Source organism: Sceloporus occidentalis, unplaced genomic scaffold, assembly GCF_023333645.1.
Source record: "Sceloporus occidentalis isolate IW3139 unplaced genomic scaffold, rSceOcc1.0.p SCAF_6, whole genome shotgun sequence".
Taxonomy (NCBI): Eukaryota; Metazoa; Chordata; class Lepidosauria; order Squamata; family Phrynosomatidae; genus Sceloporus; species Sceloporus occidentalis.
Window position 1 is genome coordinate 45,679,252 of NW_028316986.1, and position 18,775 is coordinate 45,698,026.

Below are 18,775 nucleotides of genomic sequence, written 5' to 3' on the forward strand. Positions count from 1 at the left end.
GACTCAAGCATATTAAAACATCCTTGTTGAAGCCTAACCTAGGCTGGGTCAATCAAGTCAATGACTGGAAAGAAGATTTCCCAGAAACCTTGTATCTTCTGCCTTAAGTTTGATGGCAGGGAAGCAGGTATCAATGAAATCAGTAAGACACAGGATGCTGACATCCAGGATAGACAGAAATCTTCATAGATAATCCAGAATGCTGTTCCTCAACTCATAGGAAGTTCTCCTGGCTGTAACAACGGCAGTGTTTACTTCCTGATATTGACCTAACTGTTGCCAGATCTTGACTAAGCATTTAATTGAACAGATTCAACGATAGTGAGTTTGAATTCATTATCATTATTAAATATCATTAACATTTAAAGCATTATCATTATCAAATACCATTATTATTTAATGTGTGTATTCATAAACCCTTACCAGACAATACAAAAGGAAATAACTTGGTGTAAATCCAGTCCACAGCTTGAAAAGGCTGCTAATTTTGGGCTGTTTGAAAGTACACGGAAAACCCTAACATTTTCAAGATAAATTGCAATGAAAAGAAAGGAGTAGGAGTCACAACCTGTGCTCAGTTTGTGGCTCAGACATAATTTTGCTGAAGTGACCTTGAGCTGCTCAGTAATGCCAGTGCATCTGCGATGTCCCCACTTGGGAATTGGGAATAATAATTCTCTCCTCCAAGGGATGTGGCAAGAACTCATTAAGGCTGATGAAGCACCTTGTAAGCTACACGCTGACTCCAAAATTCTTTGACTTTCCATGATATTTTTTCAAACAGAGAAGGGAAACAAACTGAATTGGGTGTGTTAACCAACTTCATTTTCTCTCTCTCTCTTGGATGCTCAAGGGAGGGAATTGTTTGAGGCAGAAAAATATGCAAGCTGCCTTCTAATTAAAGCAATGCTTGATATACAAAGGCTTCCAAGTGTTGTAACTTTTGGGTACAATTTGAGTTTAATTATCCCCAAGGCAAAGCTGATATAATTTTTCAGTATAAAAACTGTATGCTTTACTGAACTGGACCACACTGTAACAAGGCTTAGAAGTGCAGTGATTTTAATTGCCCCATAGAGACTGCGGCTTTAACTTTCAAATAGCTTGGCTGTACCAGCGTCATTAATAAACACTAGACTGGGCCAAACTATACAAATTAGGGGTTGGCTGAGCTGAGCCCCAAAGTGATTCAGGATCTTTGCATGAAGAATTTCCATCAGTACCTATGGTGCTTTCAGACAACACAAAGCAAAGTCAATCCACTTTAAAGAAGAAAAATGGCAAATGATTTTATTATTTGCTATAAAACAGAGATTCAAGATGGTCCAGGTGTTGCAGGTATTCAGTGAACATATTGCCACATTCTTTTCATTTTCTAGTAAGAAAGATGTCATGTGAAGAGTGATGGTGGATGTATACAACAGCAGAAAAATAAAAAGCAGCACATGATAGAGTCAAAGCTGCAAGGCAAAGCTAGCAGGGCAGGAGCACCTCACATCATGATGAAATTGTTGTGCCCATGGGGCCCAGAGAGCCTGACAGGTGGTCAAAAATCATCAGAATCCTCCTCCAACAGTACTTTTGTCTTACCTGGATTACCACTCAGTTCATTTACCTTCACTGAATATAAAATCAGCTTTAAGTTCCAACTTTGGGGGGGAAAGTAGGCTATAAATAAATATAATGATGGTGATGTCCCCACATACACAGTTCAGGACTGCTACTGATGGGGGGAAAAGAGCTAGATATCATCTACATCTACATCCTTATGGCATGCCAGTTCCAGATCTCCAGATAGTCACACCTAATGATTTCATGAACATAACACTTTGATTAGCAAACTGGTTAAAATGTGGAATCAATGAGAACACCATAAGATGGATCCATAACTGGTTGGAAAACTGCACTCAAAAAGTTGTCATCAGTGGGTGCATTTCAAACTGAAAGGAGATCTTGAGTAAAGTGCCTCAGGGTTCTATCCTAGCACCATTACACTTCAACATTTTTATCAATTACTTGAATGAGGGTCTAGAGGGAGTCCTTTTCACATCTGCAGATGACACAAACCTGGGAAGGGTCTTTAACACATTGGAATATAGGAAGAGAATTCAAAAGGACTAGGTTAACCAGAAAATTGGGCAGAAAATAATAAAATGAAATTCAGTTGAAACAAATGCAAATTCTACATTTTATAGAATCATAAAATGAGAGTTAGAAGACACCATGGGTCCAACCTGCTGCCATGCAGGAATATACAATCAAAGCTCTCCTGACAGATGACCATCCAAACCTCCAAAGAAAAAGACTTCACCTCTCTCTGAGGCAGCATGTTTCCGCTGTTGAACAGCTCTTCCATTCAGGAATTTTTTCCTAATGTTTAGGTGGAATCTCTTTTCCTGTAACCTGAATACATTGCTCTGCGTCCTAGTCTCTGGAGCAGCAGAAAACAAGCTTGCCCCATCTTCAATATGGACACAAAAACCAAATGCACAGGTATAGAATGTGGGTGGATGGCTCACAGTACTATATGTGAAAAGGACTGTTGCTAATCATAAATTGAACATGAGCCTGCAGTGTGATACTACAGCAAAAAGTGTGAATGCTATTTTAGATTTCATTAATAGAAGCATACAGCAGATGAAAAATGGCAAGGCTGCCAGGATTGATGGAATTCCACCTGAAGCTTGGAAACATGGAGGTCATGCACTCCATGCTAAACTCCACGAGCTCCTTGTGAGTTGCTGGGAAAAAGGCAAACTGCCATCAGATCTCTGAGATGCAGTCATCATCACCCTGTACAAGAAAAAAGGAGCAAAATCGGATTGCTCAAACTATCAAGGTATAACACTGCTCTCCATTGCTGGAAAATCCTTGTAAGGATACTGCTGAACAAATTAGTCCCTGCTATCGCAGAAGAACTTCTCCCTGAAAGCCAATGTGGCTTTAGAGCTAATAGGAGCACTACAGACATGGTATTTTCCCTTAGACAACTGCAAGAGAAATGTAGAGAGCAGAACAAAGGACTCTATGTAACATTTGTTGACCTCACCAAAGCCTTTGACACTGTGAGTAGAAAAGGTCTGTAGCAGATCCTGGAATGACTAGGATGCCCCCCCCCCCCTCCAAATTCCTCAAAATGATCATCCTGCTACATGAAGGCCAGCAAGGTCAAGTCAGATATGGCAATGCTCTCTCAAAGCCCTTTCTAATAATAATGGTGTGAAACAAGGTTGTGTTCTCGCTCCAACTCTATTTACAATCATCTTTAGCATGATGCTCCAAAGGGCTACGGCAGATCTCAAAGAAGAAGACTGCATTTATATACGCTACCGTACTGATGATAGCTTGTTTAACTTAAGCCGCCTGAGGGCCCGCACTAAGACTCTAAACTATCTAGTCCGTGAGCTGCTTTTTGCTGACAATGCTGCCCTCGTTGCCCATACGGAAGCAGCTCTGCAGTGCCTAACATCTCATTTCGCAATAGCTGCAGAGCTCTTTGGACTGGAAGTCAGTCTAAAGAAAACGGAAGTTCTCTACCAGCCGGCACCACAGAAAGAACACTACCATCCCCACATCACTGTAGGCACATCTGTGCTCAAGTCTTTTCAGCAGTTCACCTACCTGGGAAGCATCATCTCCTCAGACGCCAAGATTGATAAAGAGATCGATCACAGACTGGCAAAGGCATATAGTGCATTGGGAAGGCTTCACAAAAGAGTCTGGAGTAACAAACACCTGAGGCGTAGCAAAATTTCAGTGTGTATAGAACCATTGTACTGTCTATTCTCCTTTATGGGTCTGAAACATGGGTCACCTATCGCCAGCAACTATGACTCCTTGAACGCTTTCATCAGCGCTGTTTTTGCACAATTCTAAATATACACTGGACTGTCTATGTGACAAATGTTGCTGTCCTTGAGCAAGCAGGGATCACCAACATTGAGGCCATGCTATTGAGGACGCAGCTACGCTGGGCAGGACACGTTTCTAGGATGAAGGACCATCGCCTCCCCAAAATAGTATTCTACGGTGAACTCGCCACAGGTCAGCGTAAGAGGGGTGCCCCAAAGAAGAGATACAAGGACTCCCTGAAACAACATCTCAGGCTTGGCCAAATTGATCACCAACAATGGTCCGCCCTGGCCTCACATCGGGAGGCATGGAGACACACTATCCACGATGCTGCAGCTTTTTTCGAAAGCTCACGCCGAACGAGTCCCAAAGAGAAACGACAACGCAGAAAGAACCGCAACCCGGAAACATCACCCAATGAGACTTTCCGCTGTGCTTTCTGCAACCGGACCTGTTTGTCCCGGATTGGCCTTTTTAGTCACCAACGCGCTTGTACAAAGCACGGGATGAGTCCTTCCTGAATCTTCGTTCGCGAAGCAAAGCCAGAGAGAGAGAGAATAGAAGCATAGTTTCCAGGTCAAGGTAAAGAGTAGTCCCACTGTATTCTGCACTAGGTCAGATCTCATCTGGAGTACTGTGTTTAGTTCTGGGCACCTCATTTTAAGAAGGATATAGACAAGCTGGAGCAGGTTTAGAGAAGGACAATGAGAAGGATAAGAGATATGGAGGATAGGTTGAAAGAGGTGGATATGTTCAGCTTGGTGTAGAAAAGTATGAGGGGTGACATGATAATACTCTTTAAATACTTCAAAGGCTTTCACAGAGAAGAGGGGACAGACCTGTTCTCTGCTGCCTAAGTGGGTAAGCCCAGATTTTATTGTCTGAAGATATAGGAGGGCAGATTTCAGTTAAACATTAAAAGGAACTTCTTGACAGCAAGAGTGGTTCAACAATGGAACCAACTGCCTAGAGGTGTTGTGGGATCTCCTTCTCTGGACATCTTGGGGATGCTTTAGCTAGAGATTCTGCACTGGGCATGAAGTTGGACCTGATGGCTCTTCAAGCCCCTTTCAGCTCTATGATTCTAAACTGTATGATTCTATTTTACTGGCATGGGATTTTCACTTGAGGGTTGTTCTCATGGGCCAAAAGGCCTGTGTTTCCCCCAGCCTCGTACTGTCCATTTCAGATGGTGCAAGCCAAAACCTCAGGGGCAGGACTGGGCATGATCTAGCCCAATCCTGGGATAAACAGCTATTACCCCAGGTCAATTTAAGCCCATGGGAAGCCCAAGCTGTTTACACACACACCTACACTCCTTATCTTGCTTCACCATCGCTGGTATTGAGAAGGTCCCCATGGCCTCATCTGTTTATGCATCAGACATGGCGATGGGGCCCTTCTTAATACCAGTGATGGCACAGCAAGGTAAGGAGTGTGTGCCAGTAGCAGGTCCCAGGTCAACATGTGGATGGGTCTGTAAACACCCACCCATTCCCCCCCTGATGAACACGTTGGCCTGGATGAGCAGCAGGACTGAGCCCATGCTATCCTGGCCCTATGTGAGTTCTTCAAATACTGTAAGATTAAGATACAAGTTACTTCTTAGAATGGAATGGAATAGAAAGCACATTAGTAAAGTAATACATTATAAGATATTACATGGAAATAAATCCATGTGAAACAAGTCCATTGGGGCCAGTATTTAATAGGTGACATTCCTAACGGTGGAAAAAGGAACCAGGCCTTTGGGGTCTGATTGCTTCAAGAGGAAAGGCCTTTCATAGCCTGTGTTGTTTAAATCTGTTGTTCTTTTAAATAGTTATACCTTTAGCTGATTTTATTTTTACTGATAGCTTAAATATATTTTAAAAGTTATATGATTTAAAAATATTTAATAATAATAACAATAACAACCAAATGACATGTGCTATGGCTTAGTTGTGTGCACTCAGCACAAGGCCTTCCATGCACTCTGTGAACTCATCTCAAATTACCCTCCTTTACTGGCTGTTTCAGAGGCAGGATATTGTTGAGCTAAAAAGATTATTAACACAACTTTTCTTCTTGATTATTCTTAGAAGTGCCCAATCTGGCTAAACTGAATTGGACTATTTGCATGTTCAATAGTTAAACAGACAAATTTGTAGGATAAAGCAGGGATTCAGAACAACAGAGCTGTTTAACTTGCTTGTGAATGCACATGTTTAAGACAAAAGTACACAGTAGGATTTGTTGCTCTGTAGCTTTAACAGTTTCCCTTCTCCAACGCTGTAGACACCGCATCTATTTTTATAGCTGATCATTTGACCCAGTCTATCTAGTGCTGATCTTCACCTGCTGGGATACAATATATAAAAGAGCTGTGACTGGAAACCTATGATGGAACCCAGAGGAAATGTAAATGCATTATTTGTATAATATATCTTAGTGGAAACATAAAAGTGCAAAATAGATTTATGATGTGTTATCAAACTGCTCTATGTCCTGTATTTCTCATTTATATATTTCCATTTGGGTGGGGTGGTGGGAAGATCTGACATGATAACTCCTTGAAGCTTCAGTTAGATATTCTATTGATGGTGGTGAATGCCATGTTTCACAGAGACTGGGTTAGATGAAGGGTGTGTGTGTTAAACTCTCTCAGCTTTGCCCATCAGGATACTATTTAAAACAGCTGGCACTCACATCCTCTGTAGAACTGATGGATCAATTAAAATGGATTGAAAATTAAAATTAAAAAGATAAAGTTTCCTGATGGTTCTTGGGGACTTTTCTGTCACCTTGGCAGATGATTCTGTTGAAGCCCTGCTTGATTCTGGAATGGGGAAATGACAGCGGATTCAATTGCTTCTGACTATTTCCTCTCATAGAGTGGAGTTAAATCAGTCCTCTAGTTCTCTAGCAAGCTGGCAGCAATGAAACAATGACATTGATGGGAAACTCAGAGCAAGTCTGACTGAGCAGAAGCTACAGCCTGTTTGAATGCCTAATCCATGGTAGTGAGCACAATCCCCCCCCCCCCCGCCAGTGTCACCTGCATCAGGAAAGACCTGTTAGGCACAGTTGTTTTCAGTATTTGGGGGTTAACAATCGTACCCTTTTGTGGCTGGGATCAGATTTGGAGACAGTATTGTACAGTGGCTTCATTCTTTTCTGCAGAAATGAACCTGGATGGTCATACTGGGGGACTTCTGCTCTGCTCTTTGGCTGTTGGCCTGTGGAGTCTGTTAAGACAGGGGCCTGTTTTATCCTCCATACTATTTAGCATATAAATGAAAATGGTGGAAGAGGTTGCCCAGCATTTTGAGATTCAGTGATATCAGGATGTTGATAACACGCAATTCACATCACTCCTTTTCAGACTGGTTTTAGTATTGCAAATAGTTTAATTCTATTTTAGTGCACTCTTTTTGTATGCTTTTAATTATATTATTCTTTTAAATTGTGAGCCTCTTTGAATCCCATTTTTGGACAAAATATAAGGATGAAGCTGATTGTTATTATTATTTCCACCTCAGTCCAAGGAACCTGTCTTGATTTTAAACCAGTGCTTGTCAACTGTAATAGACGTATGATGGTGAACTATTAGAAACTTAATCCAGGCAAGACAGATGTTTTCTTTGTCAGTTGAAAAGCTGATTAGGGAACAGGGCTTCCATTTGTGTTAGAATGGATTACACTTCCTCTCAAGTGACGGGTTTACGGTTGGGGTATATTCCTGTGTTTAGCCCTAACCTAGATGTTTAGGTTTTGGCAATAGCCTGGAGTGCATTTCACAGTTAAAACTAGTGCAAAAACTGTGTCCACTCCTAGATATTTCTCATTTGGCCGCTACAATGCATATCTTAGCTATAATGCTGTACAAAAGCCTGAACTGAAGGTTTTTTTTACAAACTTCAAACGGTCCAAAAAGCTGCAGCCAGATTGTTAAAACGGACTGATGGAGGGTTGTTTCTGTTGGCAGATGTCATTCACAAGGTTGTTAGGAATGATTCTGTCCTGGATTTGATGCATGCAATTTACCAACAGAGTCAAGAAAACTTCCAAGATGAGTGTACAAAGCAACTAATTGGCAACATTGTAATAACCCTTTACAACAATAACACTTATCATAGCGATGATATTGACTGGAACAAGACACCAAAGGACAGTTTTACCATGCCTGATGGAAAAGAGATCACCTTCCTAGAATATTACAGTAAAAACTATGGGATTACGATCAGGGAGGTTGACAAGCCACTGTTAATTCACAGACCCAATGAAAGAAAAAATCCTCCAGGGAAGTTGCAAAGGGGTGAAATCCTACTGCCGCCAGAACTCTTATTCTTGACTGAAATCCCTGAGAAGATGAAGAAAGATTTCAGAGCCCTGAAGGAGCTTGTGCAGCAAATCAGCCTGAGCCCCTAAGCAACACCATATATGTCTGAGACAGCTTCTGAGCAAAATTAAGAAGACTGAGGCTGCTCATAATGAGTTTTCATGGTGGGGACTTCATTTAGACAATGATATTTGTAAGACAAAAGGGTGTATTCTCCCCATGGAAAGAACTAACCTGAAGAAGAATTCCTTCAGTGTTTCAGAGGACCTAAACTAGACCAAAGAAGTCACAAGGAAAGCCTGCATTTCTGCTATTCCAATTCATTACTGGGCCCTAATTTATTCAATGAGGACACTGGAGCAAGCATATTGCAGAAGATCTCAGGCCCTCGTGAAATCCCATTAAACACACCTGCTTGGGCAGAACTGAAGGATGAAAGGACAGAGACTTATGTCAGGGCCATCAAATCATTAGTAAATAGTGAGAGCACCATACAGTTGATAGTCTGTATTATCACAGGGACCAGAAATGACTTATATGGAGCTATTAAAAATCTTTGCTGCGTTCAATCTCCAATCCCTCCACCGCACCCTAAAATTGCCTAATTAATTGTACTGCGCCACAATAAAATGGCCACCACTAAATTAACAGCCACAAAAAGAGTGGGAAAGCAATAAACAAACTGCCCAGCAGAGCCCTGGTGGAGCAGTTATTAAATGCCTGTACTGCAGCCACTCACTCAAAACCACAAGGTTGCAAGTTCAATACCAGCAAAAGGGCTCAAGCTCGACTCAGGCTTGCATTCTTCCAAGGTTGCTAAAATGAGTACCCAAATTGTTGGTAGCAATCAGCTTACAGTTGTAAACCGCTTAGACACTGCTAGTTCGGTATGAAGCGGTATATGAATGAAGCTGTTTGTATAAGCGCCAACAAGGAGGGAAGATAGCCCACAGCTCTGCCAAAAATTACCCGAAAAACCTGGTCCCCAAAGCCACCACACCAAAGAATAGACCAGGGAATCCCCAAGCCTCAGCTGGAGTAGGAAATAAAAGTTTGGGTTACTATAAGGTGAATTCCCCAGCTGCGGAGCTGCAACGCCGGGCAAAACCAAGGCTGGAATGAGGAAATCAAGGCAAAGGGGTTCAAGGAGCCTCTCCCCGTCAAGCCATGGTCGTGCAGCAAGTGAGGACCCTGGGGAGGACAAGGAGCCTCCCACCAGCGATCTGCAGCCCCATAGTGAGACAAGAATCCCAGCCAATGAGAGTATGGGTCCCTACAAGGCAAATCTCTCAGCCATGGAGCCGCAGCGCCAGATGAAAGCCAGGCTGGAGTGGGGCTGTGCACAGCTCACAAGCCCAAAAAACAACCAATTTAACCTGAGGAGAAACAGAAAAACAAGGCAGGAACAAAAAACCACAAAAAAATGACAAGGTAAAGGTGGCAAGGGACAAAGATAACAGGCAATAGATAAAGGGAGGTAAAGCCAAAAGGAAGAGGGCTAAACCAAGCCAAGAATCCCTGGGGCCCAAAAGAACTCAGCCACAAAATTGCCATGGTGTGATTTAACAGTCATGGTCTCACCCAGTGGGAGGGCAGCAAACAGCCCATCCCAGCTCCACAACCTTCAGCGTGGACGAGGTGGGATGGCCATTATTTGCAATTCGAGGTCAGTTGTTATTGCTGCAAAGTGTTATTAGTTGAAATGGCTTCACATATTGCTACAGCCCAAAATATGTTGCTGGACTGACAAAAGTTTGATTTTTCCCCCTTCTCAAATGTATTTATTATATATAGTTCATTCCCTCTAGACTTTGTTAAAAAGGATGTTCTTCCTTTACTTTTTTTCAAAAAAGGTGAAGTATTCAAACTCCTTCGAGAGCATGCTTTCCTAAAAAATGTATTCTGGTTTCTGCAGAAGAAACTCAGAAAATGTCTACCTTGGTCCTGTAGCACATGCAAACTTCTAAAAATTTTGTTGTTAAACTCCTATTAGAGGAAATGAAGATGGCAAGGCACCTAGAAACCAAAACAGATGGCCCTGAAGGAGTGGCGTCAAGCCGCCACTCTGATCACTGTATTGAGGCTGTAGCAATCGCATGCCATGCCCCCAACCCAGTAGATAGCTGCCCCTTTTTGAACTAAGAAAAGGCCAGCTTTGGCATGGCGGCAGCAGCTTTCCTGTGATTCTGTGGCATAGCACATGTAAACTCTGTGCTGCCAGAATGTCATGAAGCTGGTGCACATGTGATCATCTGTGCAGCTTCCTGATGGCTTGGAGGCAGTAGTTTGTCCCATCTTCCTGAGTAAGTTTTTATTCTTTCAGAAGACAGATTTAAAATAATAGTCTGACCCACACTTTCGTTGTTCTGCTGATGAAAGTTAAACTCTTTCATACGTGCATATTTTTGTTTCTCTTTAAAAGGGTTTACACCCTGGGAAACTAACATTACATCCCACACAAAATGTTCAAAATACGATGTCAAGGACTCCTACCGTATGTGGAACAAGACATTCCAGAGGTGCAAGCTGGCTTCAGGAAAGAAAGAGACATTAGGGAGCACACTGCAAACATACACTGGATAATGGAGTACACCAGAGAAGTACAGAAGAAAATTAGCATGTACTTCATACACTATACAAAGCACAGGCACAGCATATGGCCTAGGGACTGCATGAGGCCCGCCAAAAGATTTTAGGTGGCCTGTAAGGATGTGGAACAACTTTAAGGCTCCTCCACTGCTTTGCCTTCTCCTGAGGAGAAGGTCAGGAAGCAGAGGAGGAGGATGGGCAAATGCTTGCCAAACAAGGTTCCTCCACCATCTCCTGAGGAGAAGGCCAGGTAAATATTTGCCCTACAAGGCTCCTCCACTGGTTGGCATTCTCCTGAGGAGAAAGCGGAGTGGAAGATGAGGATGGGTGAACACTCACATTGCTTCTCCGCTTCCTCTTCAAGAAAGGGCCAGCAGAGGAGGAAGAGGAGGAGGATGGAATATTAATAATATTACTTAATTAAAATATATTTGCAGCCCAAACAAGTTAACCTATTTTAATTTTGGCCCCTTTCTATTACCAACTTGTGCAGGTCTGGCAAAGCCTTTGACTTCAGATATCATGAAAAGCTATGGATTGTTTTTAACAAATTGGCTGTGCTGCTACATTTGATTGTCCTGATGAGTGATCTCTACTCAGGACAAGAAATTACCAATAGAACAGTATATAGAGATATAGAATGGGTCCCAAACAGAAAAGGGATCAGGCAAGGCTGCATTTTGCCATTCTATATATTCAACCTGTTTGCAGAAAATATCGTTCGCACAGCAGGCTTACATTCAGATGCAGGAGGAGTGAAGATCAGGGCAAGAAACATTAGTAATCTAAGACTAGGATTGGGAAGGACAGCTATGAAAGAACTAGACAAGATCTTGAAGTGCAAAGATATACAGCTGAATGCTAAAGTTAGGATTATCCATATCATTGCATTTCCCATCTCTATGTATGTCTGTGAGAGCTGGACAGTGAAGAAAGCTGATAGGAAGAAAATAAACAATTTTGAGTTGTAGTGCAGGAGAAGAGTTCTCTGGATACCATGAATAGTTAAGAAAACAAGCAAATGGGTCCTAGAACAAATCAAGCAGATACTTTCCCTAGAAGCCAATCAAGACTGTCATACTTTGGCCACATCATGAGAAGCCATGACTCACTAGAAAAGACATTAAAACTTGGAAAGGTAGAAGGCAGTAGGAAGAAAGGAAGACCACATACCAGAGAGCCTGTGAACATCTAGAAGGTAATTCCATAATCACAAAAAGTCAACATGGGTTTCAGAGAAACAAGCCATGCCAGACAAATCTAATCTCTTTTTTTTTTATAAAATTACTAGCTTGTTAAATGAAGGGAATGCTGTGGATATAGTATATCTTGATTTCAGTAAGTCCTTTGACAGGGTTCCCCATGACATTCTTGCAAACAAGCTAGTGAAATGTGGGCTTGACAAAGTAACTGTTGCATGGATTTGTAATTAGTTGACTGGCAGAACCCAAAGGGTGCTCAAAAATGGCTCCTCTTCATCCTGGAGAGAAGTGACCAGTAGGGTCCCACAGGGGTCTGTCCTGGGCCCACTGCTATTCAACATCTACATCAATGACTTGGATGAAAGAATTGGGGGGATACTTATCAAATTTGCAGATGACACCAAACTAGGAGGAGTAGCTAAAACCCCAGAAGACAGGATCAAAATTCAGAATGACCTTAATAGATTAGAAAGCTGGGCCAAAGCTAACAAAATGAATTTCAACATGGAGAAATTTAATGTACTGCACTTAGGGTGGATAGATATAGGATGGGGGACACCTGGCTGAACGAGACTACATGTGAAAGGAATCTGGGAGTCCAAGTAGACCACAGGTTGAGCACGATTCAACAGTGCAATGCAGCAGCTAAAAATGCGATTTTAGGCTGCATCAATAGAAGTACTGTTCACCCTTTGTTTATGCGGTGGATCCGTTCCGGACTCCCCGAGTAAAACAAATACTGCCTATGTTCGAGCCCCATTTAAATGAATGGGGCTCGTGCACACAGTGGTGCGGTGGCACAGAGGCATGTGCACGCCACGAGCGCACGCCCCATTCGTCCCTATGGGACACACTGCCCCTTCCTCCCCATGCGGCTTTCAGTGTCTAGATCAAGGGAAGTAGTAGTGCCACTCTATTCTGCTCTGGTCAAGCCCCACCTGGAATACTGTGTCCAATTCTGAGAACCACAATTTAAAAAGGATGTGGAGAAACTGGAGTGCATCCAAAGGAGGGCGATTAAAATGGTGAAGGGTCTAGAAACCATGCCCTATGAGGAACAACTTAGGGAGCTGGCGATGTTTAGCCTGGAGAAAAGAAGGTTAAGAGGTGATATGATAGCCATGTTTAAATATTTGAAGGGATGTTCTGCTGCTCCAGAGACTAGGACCTGGAACAATGGATGCAAGCTACAGGAAAAGAGATTCCACCTCAACATTAGGAGGAACTTCCTGACAGTAAGGGCTGTTCGACAGTGGAACACACTCCCTTGGAGTTTAGTGGAGTCTCCTTCTTTGGAGGTCTTTAACCAGAGGCTGGATTCGTCTACTTTGATTGAAATTTCATGCATGGCAGGGGGTTGGACTGGATGGCCCTTGTGGTCTCTTCCAACTGTTATTCTATTATTCTATGATTCTATGACTAGACTCCATCAAGGAAGTCTGAGTCTGCCTGAATCTACAAGACCTGAATAGTGGTGCTGAAAATAAGGTGTCTCATTCACTTGAAGGCAATTATCAACAACAAATTGTAACTACTTCCTGGATATGAAGCATTTATACTAATCAAACTGCAAGGCTGTTAATCAATGGAGAGAGAACCCAACAATTAAGCATACAAAAAGGCAGGGATGCCCTTTGTCCCTCTTGTTATTTATAACTGTGATGGAAGATCTTAACAATAGAATCAGAGAAGATACTGAAATTACTGGAGTAAAGATTAAAAAATATGATTTCAATCTCAAAGCCTATGCTGACAATCTTGTTATTTTTTATGGAAGATCCAGCTATGTGTATATATAAAGTAATAGATACAATTAATAACTTTGGTACAACTTCATGATTCAAAATAAATACACAGAAATCAGTGATTATAACAAAAAATGTATCCTTCGCTGAAGAAAAGGAAATGCAAGATCGTACGAGATGTAAAGTTGTGAAAAAGACTAAATATTTTGGTATATGGATCACTAACAGAAACACCGAACTTTTCGAAAACAATTACAAATCCATATGGAAAAAAATCAAATAAGATCTTTTGAAATGCTCCAAACTAAACATGTCATTCTCTGGAAGAATTGCCGCTGTTAAAGTGTCTATACTGCCAAAATATAATTACTTATTTACTAATATCCCTATCATCTCAAATTTGAAAATAGAAGAATGGAACAAAGAAATAGGAAGTTTGTTTGGGCAGGAAAGAAACCACGTGTAAAATGGAAAACCCTAATTGATACAAATTTAAATGGTGGCTGCAAACTACCTGATCTTCAGATATATTTTATAGCTAATAGTTTAATTTGGGCGAAAGACTAGATAAACCTGATGGATGATAAGCTACTTGCTTTGGAGGGTTTTAACATCCGTTATGGTTGGCATGTGTACCTATGGTACGAAAAACACAAAATTAATAGAGATTTTGAGCACCACTTCATCCGGAACACCATCTTAACATCTTGGCTGAAAGTGAATCACCTTTTTTACAGGAAAATCCCCGGATGGATCTCCCCTCAAGAGGCTCTTTTCAATAGGACACAGATCTCCAAATGGTTAAGATATGAGAACCTACTAATAAAAAACGATATGAACAATTACAGTTTGAAAAAGATAGAAGACATAAAGCCCATGGAGGTACAAAAACATTGGTTCCTTTACTATCAGTTGGTAAGCAGGTTCAAACTGGATGCAGAAAACTTCAAAACAGAATATGGATCTAGATAACATATTACTAAAAGGAAAAAAGAAATTAACATCTAAATTATATAAAATTTTGCTGCAAAGAAAGGTGGAACAGGACGTTGTAAAGGACCCCATGATTCAGTGATCTAGAAACATTGGCAGAACAATTGATTTGGAAAGTTGGCAGAACACCAGGGAAAAAAACATTAAAATTTACATCCTGTCAAAATCTTCACGAAAATTTCAAAAAATGGAATTCCGGTGGCATCTGACTCCAGTAAAGATCGCAAATATTCATTAAGGGAAGAATAATCTATGTTGGAAATGTTTGAAAGCAATAGGAAATAGTTGCACATATGGTGGAATGGTCAAAGATAAAGAAATATTGGAATCAAATTCACTTGGTTGGTACGAATTTTGAACAACTTCCTGAAATCTATCTTCTAAATATGACAAATAAAATTCTGAAGAAAATCGAAACTCTTCACTGGTGCAAAATTTTCTACATGTCCACAGGTGGAAGGTTGCTTCTGGCACAATATTGGAAATTAAATGAGAATCCAATGATCAATGAGTTGTTATTAAAACTTTATGACATGATGGAAATGGACTGTTTAACTAGCATTATTCATGGAAAGGATTGAAAAGGAATGAGACACTCTAAAGACTTTTTGTGGTAAACAATGAAAAGAAATATAAAATAACATAGCCAGGAATGTATATTTATAGACAAGTCCTACTTAACCATAAGAAGGATAGGGTAGTGTAAATTAAAAAAGAGATAAATATACTGGAGTTATCTAGAAATATCAAATATATAGGGAAACAATGTAGATGGCAGTAATAAACACACAGGACGAATGTCATACGTAGGAAGTATACTTATTTATTTATTTTTAAAAAATTGATCTATTTTAAATAGTTAATTGTTATGAAGATATGGACGGTTTGCTATGTTTGTAACTGTTTGTTGTTGTATATAGTAAATTTAATTTTTAAAAAAGTAACTACTTCCAAGCTTGCATTTATTATCAAGGTATTGATATAACCAATAATAATTAAACTATGTAAAGTTAGGAATGGGGGGTGGGAGAAATGGTCCCCCAGTCCCTTATTATCTCAAACTTAAAGTGTCCATGCAAATTAATATTCATTATTACCCCAAAGGTTGTCTCCACATTATGATGTCCACAGGTATATGCACATAGATGTTCAATAGTCATAGTTTGTTTTTGTCTAATACCAAAAAATAGGGGTGGTTTATTTAATACGTTTTGCAGATAGGCTTCTTCCTAGAGTGGATGCTCAATTGTCATGTACAGTACTTGTTAAGAATGTAGAGCTGTCTGGTTCAGATTAAAAGGCCATGTAGTGCAGCACTCTGTTCCCACGTGGATAAATACCCTAGATATGGAACAGTGTACAATAGCAACCTGTTGCTCATGTTTCTGAGAATCTACTATTAATAAGCAAACTGCCTTTGACACTGGAAGTAACATATAGCCATCATAACTAGTAGTCTTTCTTCCAGGAATTCCAGAAATCAAAGGGGACTGATGTCCTTCATGTTGGTGATCTTCACCAGATCTTGTGTAAGTGAATCCTAAGCCCTGTGCTATATAATGAATTACTTACTTTTATCTGTTATGAAGCAGGTCTCCTTTTATGCAGTTCTTTTGCAAACCTGCATTTTTAATTAAACAAACATATTAGTTTATCATAGAAACAGAAAGAAGGTAGTGATCAGTACATACATGGGATCAGTATACGCTCCTCTTCCCAAAATGGCATCACAGTTCACATCAAGAACTTCAAGATAATTGAATTCAGTTATAGATAGAGATAATGTAATTTCCTTGGATCTACAGCACTACGTGAGGACAGTTAGTAACAACCGCTAACAGATTACGAAATTTTTTCATGAACAAAACCAAAACACCTCCAACAAAAATTGTATTCATTTACTGACCATGCTCCAACTCCCATAGTGCAACCCTCCATACATCTGTCTTTACATACTTCAAAAAAGTGCTCTCTGAGCAAGGCTTCGCCCAGGATACATCTAGGTGGTGGCATCCCAGCTAGATCGGCGGTAATTTAGGTATGATAACATCCAGAGGTATCCCAGATCCTGAATTCAAGTCAGAAGAGGTAAACTGGCTTATTTGTTAATGTGATAAGCTCCTCTATTTCATAGACTGAATTCACAGAAATGCCCCTCATCCATCCCCCAAAGCACACACCTGCAGTCAGAGGATGGGATTATGAGTTAACATACAATCTCATTCTTGCTTCTCCTGAGGCCTTTATTGTACCATGGAAAAGTTCAAGTTTGAGCTAAAATAATAGTACAATTAGAAAGGAGCTGTTTAAATGTTTTCATCAATCAGAATTTCACCAACCCAAGTTATTTTTTTATTTATTTTTTTGTCCTCAAGAGGTGAAATACTAAAGAGGCCTTTGGAGAAAAGCTATGAAGGAGATCATTTTGAGCAGACAGACTGCTGAGAAGAAACATATTAAACAACTTCTTCACACAGAGACAGAGTGCTTTCTTGTGGTCCCCCAGAGCTGCTTTACATGGTGAAACTGTTCAGGAGATGGGGAGAAGAAATAATTGAACTAGACTTAACATATCTCTCCATCCTGAGAACAAAACCCTTTTCAGGTGCTCCAGTTACACGTAATCTGAACATATGAGGAAAGGATTCAGAGGAGGTAGACCAACTCTATGAAAGCTTATGCTAATCTTTTGCTCAGTTAATCGCAAAGGTCCTACAAGGTCCATTTGAATACTGGTATAAGAAAAGGGTGAAAGATAGCCCTCCTCCACTCTAGTGTGATTCTCTTCATGTGTACAGAATGGTTGTCTGGAAGAAAGAGCCCCCTCTGTGTGTATGGACTCTCCATATGAACAATAATCCTGAAAGATCAGAGTTTCCAACAGTGTGGACATAAAGGATAGCTCTTTGGGTGGTCTGGAGAGATGGATGGGAGGGAGCTGTCATTCTCCTTACATGGTTGAAGAACAACCAGGAATGGGGGTAAAATAAGCAGCCTCTGCATTCAGCTGTACCCTATCCTGAATGCCTGAAAGGTCTCTAAACTGTTGATGAAGATGCAAGGGCCACAAATAATATGGACAGCAGGGTCTGTTAAAAAATGAAGCATTTCTGTTGGCATGGGGTTGGACTAATAGAGCTTTTTTTTTTTTTTAGTTTAAACACAAAAGCACACACACACACTCACACTCACACACACACACACAGTCTCATATTTTGAAGGGATGTTTTCATTCTTAAGTCACATGTTGCCAAAGCAATAGTTTCCCATCTCAGCTTCCCACATCATCATTCTCTTCCTTTGCACAGCAGTTTCCTTACACTTGTATCATTAACCATAGGTCACACAACACTGAAACTTTCCATTGGAAATCATGAAAGACGTTCTGTGAGGCCAAGGTATGCTTTATAAATGTAACTGAAATGTCTACCCAACAGCTAGAAAAATTATCTAGTCTCTGAAGCCCTTACAATTACTGAAACCAGAAGCTACAAAATGGGGCAATCCCTAGTGGATTGTGAAAGTCACTAGGTTCTCCAAAGGTGTCATAATGCCAAATTAAAAGCCACATAACCTGTATGACCCCCATCTTCAAATTAATGCTAGATCTCCCTTCATCTGGCATTTAAAAACCTCAGACACCGTACAAGCACTTCATTCACAGACTTTGTTCCTTTTTCTGCTTCTTCATTTGATTTTTCTGTCAAGAGTTGCCAGAACCAAACCAGCCTGGAAGTCAAAATGCCCCACCCGCCACGCTAGACCTCAAATTCTTCAATATGAAGTGGAATGGTACTGAAAAGACTGATTTTGAATCTTCCTCCCTCAGAAAATGGACCTTTTAACTTACAAAATGATTATTTTATATTTAAGCAACATAATGCATTGTTAAAGCACAGGGGTTGGCAACTTCCGAAGGTCCAGGGGTCATTTTGCCCTACTTTGGACTTTGTGAGAATGCACCTCCTGATACCATCCAACACGCTCCAATTTCTGCCCTGAAAAGCTTCTCATTTAAACATAACCCCCCTGAAATGTTTGTTAAAGACCAGCTGGTAACTTGCAATTTCTAT

The 18,775-nt window shown here is 40.7% G+C and overlaps 1 protein-coding gene and 1 pseudogene across 1 annotated transcript in view; both read left to right on the forward strand.

Moving 5' to 3' along the window:
- ALK (ALK receptor tyrosine kinase) overlaps window positions 1–18,775 on the forward strand; it is an 809,244-nt gene that overhangs the window by 451,672 nt on the left and 338,797 nt on the right. The gene's annotated exons all lie outside the window — the stretch shown is intronic.
- On the forward strand, window positions 5,238–8,778 carry LOC149310692 (piwi-like protein 2 pseudogene; annotated as a pseudogene).